General features: G+C 41.5%; 1 long non-coding RNA gene across 3 annotated transcripts in view; it reads left to right on the top strand.

Moving 5' to 3' along the window:
- Nucleotides 1-14,103, top strand: part of LOC128843143 (uncharacterized) — a 145,182-nt gene that overhangs the window by 120,516 nt on the left and 10,563 nt on the right. For 2 of the 3 annotated variants that reach the window (XR_008446187.1, XR_008446189.1), the window contains one exon: nucleotides 11,654-12,016. The exons of the other annotated variant lie outside the window; for it this stretch is intronic. This is a non-coding gene — a long non-coding RNA (uncharacterized LOC128843143). The remainder of the gene's footprint in view (nucleotides 1-11,653; nucleotides 12,017-14,103) is intronic. 3 annotated transcript variants of the gene reach the window in all.

Below are 14,103 nucleotides of genomic sequence, written 5' to 3'. Positions count from 1 at the left end.
AGAAGACTGGGGGGGAACTTGATAACAGTTTTCCGATATGTTGACGGCTGTCAGAAAGAGGATGGTGATCAATTGTTCTCCATGTCCACTGAAGGTAGGACAAGAAATAAGGAGTTTAATGAGCAGCAAGAAAGACTTAGGTTAGATATTAGAGGTTGTAGAATCCCCATCATTGGAGATTATTAAGGACAGATTAGACAAACATCTTTCAGGAATAGTCTAGGTATACTTGTCGTGCCTCAGCGCAGTAGGCTGGCCAGGATGATCTCTCGGGGTCCCTTCCAGCACTGCATTTCTATTATTCTATTTTAGGAATTTACTTCATGCTCCAATAAGAACTGTCAAAATCCTTGGGATCACTTACAATGGGCGATAAAGTAGAAATACTCCATTACCTGCAAAGGAAAAGGCAAATTATATATGAGGCCACCAGTAATGTGGAAATAGAATGTAGACTCAACAGCTAGCAACAGGCTACATTTTTCAAGCACACACAGACTTCTCAGTTATTGTTTTACTAAAAATTAATGGCCTGGTTTAGAGAGGTGCTGAGCCCCTGCAACTCCCATCAGAGTGCTCTGTAGATCTGGAAATCAGACAAAATTCTCAAATGAACCAGTTTTTTCCAGTTCAGAGTCTTGGATTCCCCCGCCCCTCCCCCCCAAATATTCTCCAGGGTTTTTTTACAAGACTAATATGTCCCATAACTGTCACATTTTTGTTCTATGGTTTGGATCTACCTAAACCTTTTTATTAATGCACTTTACTCCCATTCTCCCACTTCTATATGCCTTTTTATCTTCCCTAGTTTATCCTTGGGGATGGGAAGAGTAAAAGAAAGAATCACATGTGACAGATGCTAGACACGTCAATTAATGCATTTCTGGAAGGTTCTCAGATGTTACAGTGATGAAGGCTGTATAAGCCCTGAATAGAATGGAACAGCATACGTTTGGAGCAGGACCCATTTTCCAGTGCACCAAATGTTCTTACTGCCCTTCACATTTCTCCTTAAAATGTCTTCTGCATTTTATTTTCTCTTATGGGCAGAGTGGTCCTGTGGGAATGAGTACAGAGATTTGGATTCTATTCTCAGCACTGCCACAGCCTTCGTGAGTGAGCCTAGGCTAGTCACTTAGGGCTAGGTCCACAAAAAGACTTAGGTGCCTAACTGCCTTCTTAGGCACCTAAGCCCAACATTTAGGCAACACTGAGATCTCCAAAACCCTCACTCAGTGGATGCTTTGCTTGGTAGGTTCCTAGATTTCTGCCCCAACAGCCTCTGTCTAGTGACAACTCACCTACCTCATGCCATAGCCCCAGTGGGATCTTCAGACAAGCATTCCCCGCCTATCTCACCTGCAGGGCCAGATCTGGGTGTTCTCAGAGCTATCCTAACCCCACACAAAAGAGCCCAAAGAAGCGGTGATGCCCTCACAATGGTTAGCCCAGTGATTAGAGTGCTCACTTATGATGTGGGAGACCTAGCTTCAATTTCTCCTTCTGTAAGTCCAGCTTCCAACTTTCAGCAGACATAGTGGTGCTTTCTAAACCCCTTGTTAGTACTAAATCACTCACTGGGTTGCTGCTGAGTTATGCAAGGCTCATGTTTCATCCTGACCCCTATGTGTGCTTCACCGCTAAAACACTGAAAACCAGATCGGTCTGGAAATCAGACTTGGGTCTTTAACATGTCGTCACAAAGAGTTGTAACCAATCTCTATTTAGAGAACTTCGAATGCTTTCCAATGTGTTTCAATACTATCTTGCTTCAGAGGTAAATATCACTTTTCCAATCTGCATAACATTTTAGTGACATCAGTAGAATAAAATTTTAAAAATGAAATATGTTAATACATGAAATCCCAATAATTTGGCTGTATATTCACATCTCATTCTTTGCTCCTCCCACACCTACTTATTTAATTTACTTAAAGAACATGTACCACAGATATGATTTAGTTTAATTTAATGTTAATGTCTGATGCACCTTCAGAGCAAGGCTTTGCAATGTACCACAGCAGCTTTGACCTTGAAGAGTCGATTTGCTATTATGTTTGTTTTTTGTCATTTTCTTTATCCAAAAACAAAATGAAGAATAATAAAATAAAATAATTTGTTCCAAAGTGATTCATGTAAAGGTCTGAAAACATAAGCATGCAATACAATCACTTATCTGTTAGTTTAAATTTGTTTGATGGAATAATTGTTGTAGGTAGTCACATTTCAAGGATTCATATCAAGGACATCTGTTATATAAAATACAAAATAGTATTTTCAAATATACAATGAATTCAAGATAGCTAGGCAGTCTCATGCAATTAGATTTAACAATCTCATAACTGAAGATATAGGACTTAGTATTATAGATAAAGCCATGCCTGGACTCTGGATCTAAAACCCTTGAATTCTGGCACAATTTACAGTTACCATCAATTCTGGTTCTGAATTTAGCATTTCATGGTCATTTATTCCTGAATATTAAACATTTTATTTAACTATGGTATGTAAACAATTAGGGAAAAAGTATGCAATTTGCAGCAGTTCATATTTGAAGAAAAACAAGTAAACAGAATGCACAGATTAGTTTAAATCTAAGTATGGTGACCTAGTCTGATTGATAGGTAACAGAGACTTGCATTTTTTGTAGAAAATAGGAAAAGAATTGCAATCTGATATTACTGTACTGTGTACAATAGCAGATGTAGGAAGATGTACAATGGAAGATCCTAATCTGGACTGCATGAAATAACTTCACTGTTGTTTAAAAGTGCTCGTTCACTGCTGACTGTCGCCCAGGAGTAAGAAGGAGTATACTGTTCACCAGCTCTTTGAATTAGCAGGCTTTCTAACATTTTTAAATGAAGAACACAGATTAGCTTTATATACACAAACGTTTCACTAGTTCACAGTTTGAAAGAAGCAGTAGGTGACACCAAGCAGTGCGGGTGTGGTGGGACTTGCAGGCCATTGGGTGGTACTTGGTGGCCCTCTGAGCAGGGCTCACTGAGCCAGATAGGGGCGTGGGGTTTGCTAGGTTTCATTGCAGCAGGGCTTCCAGAGTCCCAGCTGGCTGTGCCACCCAGAGCTGAAGCAATCAGGGGCATCTGAGCCTAGCTGAGCTCAGACTCTTAAAAGGAGTGAAAAGAAGCTGGCCTGACCTTATGGGGGCAGATATGGGATGTTTGCTATGTAGAAGCTAGGCCAGGGAGCTCTGGAGGAAAAACAGCTGTCCCATTTAAGTTGTTTTGCTGAGTTGTATATTGTTTGTGCAGTTTACAGGGAATGTATGAAGGGAATGTGGCCACAGAGTTTGCTTTGTGTTCTGTTAGTTGAACAAATATCTAAAGCAGAAAAGCGCAGAGAGGGAGTTTTGGTTTAATCTGGGCCTTTTATATCCCAAGCAGCTGAGCCTCTGGGCCACCTGTAGTAGGGCAGATGAGTGGGGTCCCAAAGTGAACCTTAAGAAAGCAGGAAATGGTTGAGCAGGTAGGTTCCATGGACACATTGCTCCAGTCTTGAGGTTTTCTTTGTGCTAAGACTCAGTGCCTTTCATCACATCTCTTTCTGTGCCACTTATATCACACAAATGACATGCTGTATTACAAAAACAAAGAATGAGAAGACCAGCCACTGACAAAAAATCAGAGAGGAAAGTGGGAATCCCGGCCTCCCCACAAGGACTCTTCAACCTTTCTTTGAGTTGTGGGTCTGAAGCTCTGAATATAGATCAGTGCAGGCTGCCATGGCCCACTGCAAGCCAGACATTTGCCAGGCTAAATCAAAACCAGTTTGTGAAAAAGGAGCAAAAAAAAGAAAAAAATGTGATTCTCTTCCCAGGGTAGCTATAAACAGATAACAAGGATGTGACACTAAAGGTAGTGTGGACTGGGTGTGGTCTACTGGCTAGAGGAGGGGGCCTGGAAGCAAGGTACTTGTGTGTTTTAGTTCTTGCTCTGACTGAGTCACTCTGTGGCCTGTGCCAAGTCACACATGGCAAAAGTTTTGAAAGTGATTCCTAAATTTAGATACCTAAATCCACCCCACTTAGATTTTCATAGTACTGGGTATGTGTAGTTCCCATTGACCTGTTTAAACATATTGCTCTAACCTCAGGATGGCTCATTTTCGCCATGTGAAATGGGGATGATAATTCTTCCATGCAGTTTTGCGAGACATCACTCATTAATTGGCAAGATTCACCTCCAGACATGGAGTCTGGGGGAGTACAATTTGCATCCCTCTGTGCCTGTGGGGAAGTAGTTACACTAGAGAGAGAATTCATCCCTGGGTGAATAACATATCTCCTAGTGATAGACCCAAGTAGCTCAATTTGTTTATTTTAACCAAGAAAAAGTTAAGGGGTGATTTGATCACAGTCTATAAATACCTACATTGGGACCAAATATTTGATAATGGGCCTTTCAATCTAGCAGACAAAGGTTATAATAAGATCCAATTGCTGGAAGTTAAAGCTCAATAAATTTAAACTGGAAATAAGGCATACATTTTTTTAACAGTGAAGGATATTATTCAATGAAAGAATTTACCATGTTTTGTGGTGGATTACTGGAAATTTTAAAAATAAGATTGGATATATTTCTAAAAGAATTATTTCAGGGAGGTACTATGGCTAGTTGTATACAGGAGATCAGGCTAGATGATCACAGTGAATCTATACTGACATTGCCCTTTCCAAGGAATTCCACCCTGGGAGGGCAGCTTTACAATCCTCATTTATTAAAAGTCTCACTCTTGAGACTGCAATAGACAATTCAAGGGTCCTGGCAGGATGGTGGTTGTAGGCAGCTTACACCAATGAGCCTCCATTCCAGGTGCATATTATATGTGTATATATGGGGGCCCATTTATGGAGCTAAGTAATAATGATACAGTTCAGCCATTGTTTTCTCACTCTACTGTAATGGGAAGAATGTCAACAAGTAGTTCTACTGAATGGTTTGACTAGTGAGCCTTTAGTTAAGTGTTTAGTGCCTGCAGATAGTCTTTCTGTCTCACACACTTACACACATCTTTCTGACATAATCATTTTCTATAAATTTGTTTCTCCAGACGTTTTCTCCAGTGGAGATAAAAGTCTATTATTTTAGGCTCTTAAACCAAGAAATAGTAAAATTATATTGAAGTGAAACATAATGTTAATATTCTCCAGTCATGCCAGAAAGTATAGAAAACAGAGCCAAAGAGTGGCATACATCAAAGAACTCCAAATCGTCTTTGTAAGAGAACAAGGCATCCTTTTTCCTGATAACAGACTTCACATCAAACTCTGAAAACAATAAGCTGTCAATTGTCAGCACTTCATTGAGCATTATGGCAAGTGTGTCTTGCAGAAAATGAAGTGCTTGTCTCTTCCGCTTATCTTCTAATCACTCTCAGGGTAGTGCTGCTTATTGGCTGGAGCAATTTAAATGAGTAACTACTGAAATTAGGTTAATCACATTATGGGTGAAAGCGTAAGTAAGATTTCCACTCCTGCTTCAATGGTGAGTTAAATACAAACCCAATCTATTGCATGTGTTGACAAAAGACCAGACTTAGAACCATAAGACTGTAACTGCTTTCGGTCACTACCAACCTGAACTGGTTTCTAGCCAGGGACCTGGATATGAAAGAACCTGTACCCTCAAAAAAGAACAGGAGTGCTTGTGGCACCTTAGAGACTAACAAATTTATTAGAGCATAAGTTTTCGTGGGCTACAGCCCACTTCTTCAGATGCATAGAATGCCACAAGTACTCCTGTTCTTTTTGCGGATACAGACTAACACGGCTGCTACTCTGAAACCTGTCAATCTGTACCCCGTTTCAAAGCCCAGTGCCTTATAATAGACCTGTTAATCAAAGTGTTATTCATGCTGCTATGTGGACATGCATGTCAGTATAGCTGGGTACTCATCACTGCAAGTACTTGAAACTCATGTAGCAAAAGGTATATCAGATTTCCAAAAAAGAAGACTGAGGAAGTCATATGATGCATAATCGAATGCTTAAATGCTGTTGACAGCAGGGATGGGCTGCAAGGATATCAGGAACAATTGCTACGACAATCTTAAAGTTTTAAGTCTAATACCAAATGGGATTTACTTGATGCTGTTACAAAAAGCTCAAATTCTCATTTGTCACTTATCTTGGGTTATTTCTTAGCAGAGCATGACAGGCTGTTTCCCTTTGGGATGACAAGTAGGGATGGAGGGCTCCCCATGGTATGACCGTGGAATGTCTGGCACTTCAGAGCTGGAAATGGCCTCACATGCACTGGTTAGCAACTGACACCTCCAGATTGGATGTGAATGCCAGGAGAATTGAAATCCCTAAACTGACAAGTTGGGTTCTGTGATGGGTTGGAAAACAGCTTCTGTTTTCCCTGCCAGCTCAGGACTCCATGACCCTGTCTTGTTGAGCCAGACACTCCCAGGGTCTGAATCACTTGTCCCAAAGCTGCAAGTTTACCTGAAAACAGCTCACAGAAGTGTGCTTGTCTTTAGCACTCAGATGCTCAACTCCCAATAGGATCTAAACCCAAATAAATCCGTTTTACCCTGCATAAAGGTTATGCAGGGCAAACTTATAAATCGTTCGCCCTCTATAACACTGATAGAGAGATATGCACAGCTGTTTGCTCCCCCAGGTATTAATACATACTCTGAATAAAATACTAAATAAAAAGTGATTTTATTGAATACAGACAGTAGGATTTAAGTGGTTCCAAGTAGTAACAGACAGAACAAAGTAAGTCACCAAGCAAAATAAAATAAAATGCGCAAATCTATGTCTAATCAAACTGAATACAGATAATCTCACCCTCAGAGATGCTTCAGTAAGTTTTTTCTCAGGCTGGACACCTTCCAGGCCTGGGCACAATTCTTTCCCCGGTACAGCTCTTGTTCCAGCTCAGGTAATAGCTAGGGGATTCTTCATGATGGCTCCTCTCTCCCTTTGTTCTCTTCCACCCCTTTATATATCTTTTGCGTAAGGCGGGAATCCTTTGTCCCTCTGGGTTTCCACACCCCCCACTGGAAAAGCACCAGGTTAAAGATGGATTCCAGTTCAGGTGACATGATCACATGTCACTGCAAGACTTCATTACTCACTTGCCAACACACACATATACAGGAAGACTAATAGGTAAACACAGCCATCCGCAGACAATGGTCCTGGTTAATGGGAGTCATCAAGATGCCAAACTATCATTAATGGCCCACACTTTACATAATTACAATAGGCCTTCAGAGTTATATTTTATATTTCTAGTTTTAGATACAAGAATGGTACATTTCTACAAATAGGATGATCACACTCACTAGATTATGAGCTTTGTAATGATACCTTACAAGAGACCTTTTGCACGAAGCATATCCCAGTTGCATTATATTCACTTATTATTATGTTTTTATAAAACCATAGAGACTGCACAACGTCACAGGTTCCTCCTCTGAAATCTTCCCCCTTTTTTCTCTCTCTGTCCGGAGTCTTCAGCACAGCCAGTCTTTGTGATTTACATGGTTCCTTCCTCTCGGGTCCTAGTGTCAGACAAGAATGTTTGGAAATGAATTATTTCCTACCATTGTAGGAGAGGGAGGTAGGGCTGGACTCTGAGTTAGGAGAGTTTGCATGGGAGGTTGAGCCATCAGAACAACAGAGTCCTAAGATCTGCTTGCTCTGCTGGTGCTGAAAGCCAACCCTAATCAAGAGACTACAAAGGCACCACTTAGTTTCCTTGATAGGGATGTCAGACTCCCAACAGCAGACAGCTTCGATTTTCCATTGCAGTGGTTTGGAAGCAAGGGGAAGAAGTGAGTGGGGGAGAGAAATTCTTACAGAGGCAGAAGCTTTGCCATGCCTGACCCAATCCCGTGAGATGCCCAGTGCTTCCTGAACAATGCTGAGAGTCCTCCATTCCCAGATGCTGACTGGGAGTTGAGCAGGGTTCAGCATCTGGTGGAAAACGACACCCAATAGACCCAGAGTTTGTGCTGGGGTTTTGTGTAAACTAATCTTTCAAGCTAACTTTTGAGGCCTGAATCCTTCACAGAAATTCATTTCTTTTCTTTTGGAAGGCATGGAGAAGTGAAAAATATCTTTGGTTTCCCTTTCTTTTATCCCTACCCACTTCCCCTGCCTCCACCTGCATGCTCTTCCTGCAGTGCAACATTGTATTAGGGACTAGAGTTCCCTCAGATGCTAGCTTTTGTATCTCAGGCTCTCATAATGCATAGTCCTCAACCATTTAGATTACCTGCCAGTTTTTCCTGTCTTTTCAATGCACTCAGCATAGGGATGCGTCCCTGGTGACGTAAACAAAACAATGTATGAAAAAAAGTACCTTTCAGCATGCTTATGAGATGCAGAGGTCAGTGCAAGGGAGTGTGATTTAGGGTTCCTGATTCTCTTCCCAACTCACTCTTTGGTGTGCGGGTGTACTTTTTAAACATTGTCTATGAGCCCAGGGACAATTGTACTGGCAGACTTTTCATAACTGCCTGTCACGGTGTAACAGAGTATATGTAGTGTATATAATAGTTCTTAGTTGCTGCAAGTTACTTTAAAGGTCTAGTTCTGTTCCCACAGAAGTCAACGGGAGTTAATAAAATAATTGCATTTTGAATCGTGACAATTTTTTACTAATTAAGATTATAAATGTTATGCAACTATTTTAACTAATATAGCAAAATTAGCTTGTATAACCATTTTTATGCCTGTAAACAAAACACTTTACCCACTGAGAATTCCCATTATAGCCTAGCTGACATTGATACTGGCCTATGCTATTTTACTCTCCTGTATTGTGTTTTTGTTTTACATGTTAAACTATGTAAAATGGCTGTTATTAAACACAGATGCTGTAAGCTGTTTTGTAATGACCTGAAGTCTGTCGCTCTAGGGGTGAGGCGCCGGACCATTTCAAACCATTCCAAGCACAAGAGGCAATGAGGCTGTTAACCACCTTGAGGTAGTGCTCAGTCAGAATCAGGTCACTGCATTATGAGCTGGTTCTCAATATGACTTTTGTGGATATGTAAGGTTTGAACATCACACAGACTTGGAAAGCATAAAGCATACATTAAGCTCCAACAGAACTGTTATCCTGTAAGTGCTTTTATCCAAGCATTAGACACATTTGTGAAGAAGAAACCCTGTATTCAGCCTCCCAAAGAGCACGTCTAATATGTTATAGTTTGTCTAGGGGCCATTTGTCTGTCTTATTTTATTTTAATTCCTTATTAATTTCAGGGCAGATTCTGATCTAAGAGACTTTAGTTTAAACTCACAGTGACTCCAGTGGCCAATAAATGCCTAGTATACTTGGGGGCACTGTAAAATAATTCTTCCTCCCCCTTCACATTGTTGTTGCTTGTTTAACACACATTGTTAAACACACATTGGAGGCTTCCACCAGGTTGGGCCCCAAATTAGGCTAGATCCTACACAAATAGAAGTAAATAGCAGCCCTAGTCCCAAATATCTGGCCCTACCTATTTAATTGTAACACTAAAATTTTGTTAAAGGAATACAAGACAAAAATACACAGCACCTTTCTTTTTTAAGCGGGATATGAATGCCCTGTGGAATTTTGAGACTCGTGCACACACTGTTTTTCATCAAAGGGAAAGGGATTGAGATAAGATTGTTAACCCTTTGCCTCTGTCAGCATAGTATGGGTTGAAATCTGATTGAGCAGATTTGTGTCAAATGGGATGATTACCTTGGTTAATCTGGATTGTCTCTGCTTGGTTGCTGATGTGAGTCTTCCCAATATGAAGAAATTTCTGTTTACTTTGCAGTTAATATCAACTAGCATCAGACCAAACTGTCTGCGTCTATGAAGGTAGGGCCTTACTGAGAGGGGACAATGCTAGTTCGTCTGTGCTTGATTTACCAATGTCATTTACAGAGGCTCTGGTTGTGCTGGGAAGACATTTGTGTCGCAACCTGTACTTTGAATCATTGTTCCTTCCTGGCTGGTGAAGGCCTATGGGAAAATACTGAGTTCTTTGCTGGTAGAGATTGTCATTTCCTCCTTTGAGGAGGGCAGGTTGCTGTCTGCTTTAAAAGACACATTCAGCCTGGGCTCAAAAAGCCATCTCTTGATGTTGACAATCTATCCAGCTATTAACCTGTATTAAAACATCCAATCTTGGTTGGACAATATGCCAAAAGTCATGGGGAGACAATTCACAGATTATCTGGATGCCTCTGACTTCTTTGACCCTTGTCATATGGAGTTCGAATCTGGGTAGGGCATAGAACCTGCACTGGTTGATGATCTTTCTGGTGTGGTAAAGATCAAGGACCAAATCTTTGGTCTTTTTAAAATCCTCTTTGCTCCCATAATCCATGCCTTTGTCAATTGTAGACTGGGCTACAGTAATGTGGGCTCTATACAGTTCAGATGCTGAAGCTAGTGCAGACTATAGAAGCTCATCTGAAGTGGAGTACCTCAATGTGAGCACAGGTCATCAGTGATCTGTGACCTGCAGTGGCTGCCCATTGCCTTCTGGGCGACGTTTAAGATTATGACTGTTGTCCTACCGAACCCTTTCTGAGAGAACCATCCTCCTCTGGGCCACAGTACCATGGCTGGGATCAGTGGAAGCACTCAAGCTGGAGCTCTCTTGATCTATAGAAGAGAGGTGGATGCAGTCAGGGAATTCTCTGTGAGTGCCCCTTGAGTTGGGGGATTCCTCACCTCTTGGGTATGTGGCCTAGTTTCTCTTTTTGAGCAGGGCTGAAATGACTAAGATTAGGGTTTCTTTGCAAATCTATAGTTGCAGGGAAGACATGTAATTTGGTTTCTGTTCTATTTTGCTGCCTGACAGTGTTATGAATAGTGAGAAATGTGTTGCTGTTCTGGTTTTGTAATGATTTTTCTAGTGTATTTTAATTGGTGACAGGGGCACCTGGAGCCTGGCCATGGGTGTTTTATAAAATCCAAACAAATAAATGCATGCATGTAAGTGTGGGGTGTTTAATTTATTTTAATGTTTTAAATGGCTGCTAAATAGAACCAAAGGACTGTTTTTATTTTAAAGCAAATGTGAGTGTGCTTTCCTTGTCCCCTTCTGTGCTTGATCCACAGAGGATATGAATCTGTTACAGCCAGACCTAACACTCCGTGGCTGTTTAGCTTAAACTAGAGTAGTTCATGCTTTTCGTTCTGGAGGTCCCTAGTTCAGTCTTTGTTGTTTCAGCCAAGATAACATCTGTAATGTAAGGGGACTCATCCAGGATTCAAACTGCTGTGGGCCTCCGACACTCACTACCCAGTGGGTTATATATGTATGCTGCACATGTATCACGAACCTCTGACCCAACACACCTACACTGTGTATAATAATCCAGAAACCTCTGGGACTGCAGTACATCTAACATTGCCTGGGGAATGTAATATGCCAATATTTCCTTCTTGTCTGCACAAATATGGAATTTCCTTCCAAAATTACACTTACTTGAAGCTCAAAGTACTAATATTTTGTGCTGTACCACTGATAGGTTTAAGGTGAAATATTTTTTAGAGGCATTTAAAATTTATCAGCTACATTTTTTTCTTTCCCTCACTGCTCTGTAGAATTCAGCTCATGGTGCAAAGGGACTCTACCTTTATTTAGTGTATTGGTTTATTTCTCTTTCTAGATACAGAAGATGCCATCCATAGGTCTGGGCACATCCACACTATCACAACCAGTGTTAAATATAATCACCAGTAAACTAGAAACCTTCAACAATCTCCAATACTGACCAATTAGTGACTGTCTGGATTAAGGTCAAAGCAACCTCCTAAATACCTGAGAGAACAAACGATCTTTTCAGCATGCATGGAATGGCAACAAATCTGGGCTCCAGACGATCCAGGGGAAGCACATTCCTGAGTCAAGGCCTGATGGAGAATACCCTGCCAGCTGCTTCCTTCCATTCCTCACAAGGGAGCTCCGTGCTGAGTGCCCCTGTGGATCCCAACTCTGGATGTATTGTACGGGGAGAAAGATGATCTCTTAGGTAGCTGCATCATAAACCATTTCGAGCTTTATAGGTTAAAGCTATCATCTTAAGTTCCATCCAGGCAGCTAGTGCAACTTATAGAGGGTATTGGTTTTATATGCTCTGAGTGAAGTTTCATTTAAACAGCAGGCAGCTGCATTCTGCACCAGCTTCAGTCTCCAAATGATCCCAGGATGTAGCCCCATGTAGAGCACATTGTAGCCTTGAGATGAGAAACACATGATTAATTATAGCAATCAGACAGAAATACATAAACACAAATGAAAAATAGAACTCTGCTACAGCTATCCCCTGGGCATCAAGAGCAGATACCTATATCATGCAAGATGACGTATAAGTTTGTTACAAGGAGGATAGGACAAGAAGCAATGGGCTTAAATTGCAGCCAGGGTGGTTTAGGTTGGACATTAGGAAAAAATTCCTAGTTGTCAGAGTAGTTAAGCACTGGAATAAATTGCCTAGGGAGGTTGCAGAATCTCCGTCATTGGAGATTTTTAAGAGCAGGTTAGACAAATACTCCCTCAGGGATGGTCCAGATAATACTTAGTCCTGCCATGAGTTCAGGGGACTGAACTAGATGACCTCTTGAGGTCCCTTCCTACAATTCTACAGTTCTAAGTTTCACTATAGAAAGCTGGCTAGATCATCAGGCTCAATGGGTAGTGATCAATGGCTCCATGTCTAGTTGGCAGCCGGTATCAAGCGGAGTGCCCCAAGGGTCGGTCCTGGGGCCGGTTTTGTTCAATATCTTCATTAATGATCTGGAGGATGGCGTGGACTGCACTCTCAGCAAGTTTGCAGATGACGCCAAACTGGGAGGAGTGGTAGATACGCTGGAGGGTAGGGATCGGATACAGAGGGACCTAGACAAATTAGAGGATTGGGCCAAAAGAAACCTGATGAGGTTCAACAAGGACAAGTGCAGAGTCCTGCACTTAGGACGGAAAAATCCCATTCGCTGTTACAGACTAGGGACCGAATGGCTAGGAAGCAGTTCTGCAGAAAAGGACCTAGAGGTTACAGTGGATGAGAAACTGGATATGAGTCAACAGTGTGCCCTTGTTGCCAAGAACGCTAACAGCATTTTGGGCTGTATAAGTAGGGGTATTGCCAGCAGATTAAGGACGTGATCATTCTCCTCTATTCGACATTGGTGAGCCCTCATCTGGAATGGGTTACCTAGGGAGGTGGTGGAATCTCCTTCCTTAGAGGTTTTTAAGGTCAGGCTTGACAAAGCCCTGGCTGGGATGATTTAGTTGGGATTAGGTCCTGCTTTGAGCAGGGGGTTGGACTAGATGACCTCCCTTCCAACCCTGATATTCTATGATTCTATGATTCTATGGAGTACTGTGTCCAGTTTTGGGCCCCACACTACAAGAAGGATGTGGAAAAATTGGAAAGAGTCCAGCAGAGGACAACAAAAATGATTAGGGGGCTGGAGAACATGACTTATGAGGAGAGGCTGAGGGAACTGGGATTGTTTAGTCTGCAGAAGAGAAGAATGAGGGGGGATTTGATAGCTGCTTTCAACTACCTGAAAGGGGGTTCCAAACAGGATGGATCTAGACTGTTCTCAGTGGTAGCAGATGGCAAAACAAGTAGTAATGGTCTCAAGTTGCAGTGCGGGGAGGTTTAGGTTGGATATTAGGAAAAAGCTCTCATGCTTAAGGACATAAACCAACCTCTAACTGTGGAGGTTTGAAAGTAACTTCCCTTATGGACCGGTTATTCTGTAATTGCCTATATAGGTCTGATCCAAAATGGCAACTCTTAATTTCCTATATTCTTAGAAAAAACAGTAAGGGTTGGCACTCAGACCAACCCTCTTCTCCCCCTCTGCCTCAACAATAAATTATAGGAATTGTATTGATCAGTGTAATTTCTGTGTTGTACAAGGGACAGTAAAGGCCCTATGAGGCAATCGTTACTTATGGAATACATTCCCAAGTCCTTTATCAAGGAACCAAAAAAAAGAGGAAATGTATTAATGTCAAAAATCATGCAATAGAGCTTCCTTCTCTATTATCAGCAGAATTTAATTAAGTCTGAAGCTAGTCCAGAAATATTCAGGGATGTATTAATTT

Source organism: Malaclemys terrapin, chromosome 9 (assembly GCF_027887155.1).
Source record: "Malaclemys terrapin pileata isolate rMalTer1 chromosome 9, rMalTer1.hap1, whole genome shotgun sequence".
NCBI classification, from domain to species: Eukaryota; Metazoa; Chordata; order Testudines; family Emydidae; genus Malaclemys; species Malaclemys terrapin.
This window is presented reverse-complemented; position numbering and strand designations above follow the sequence as displayed.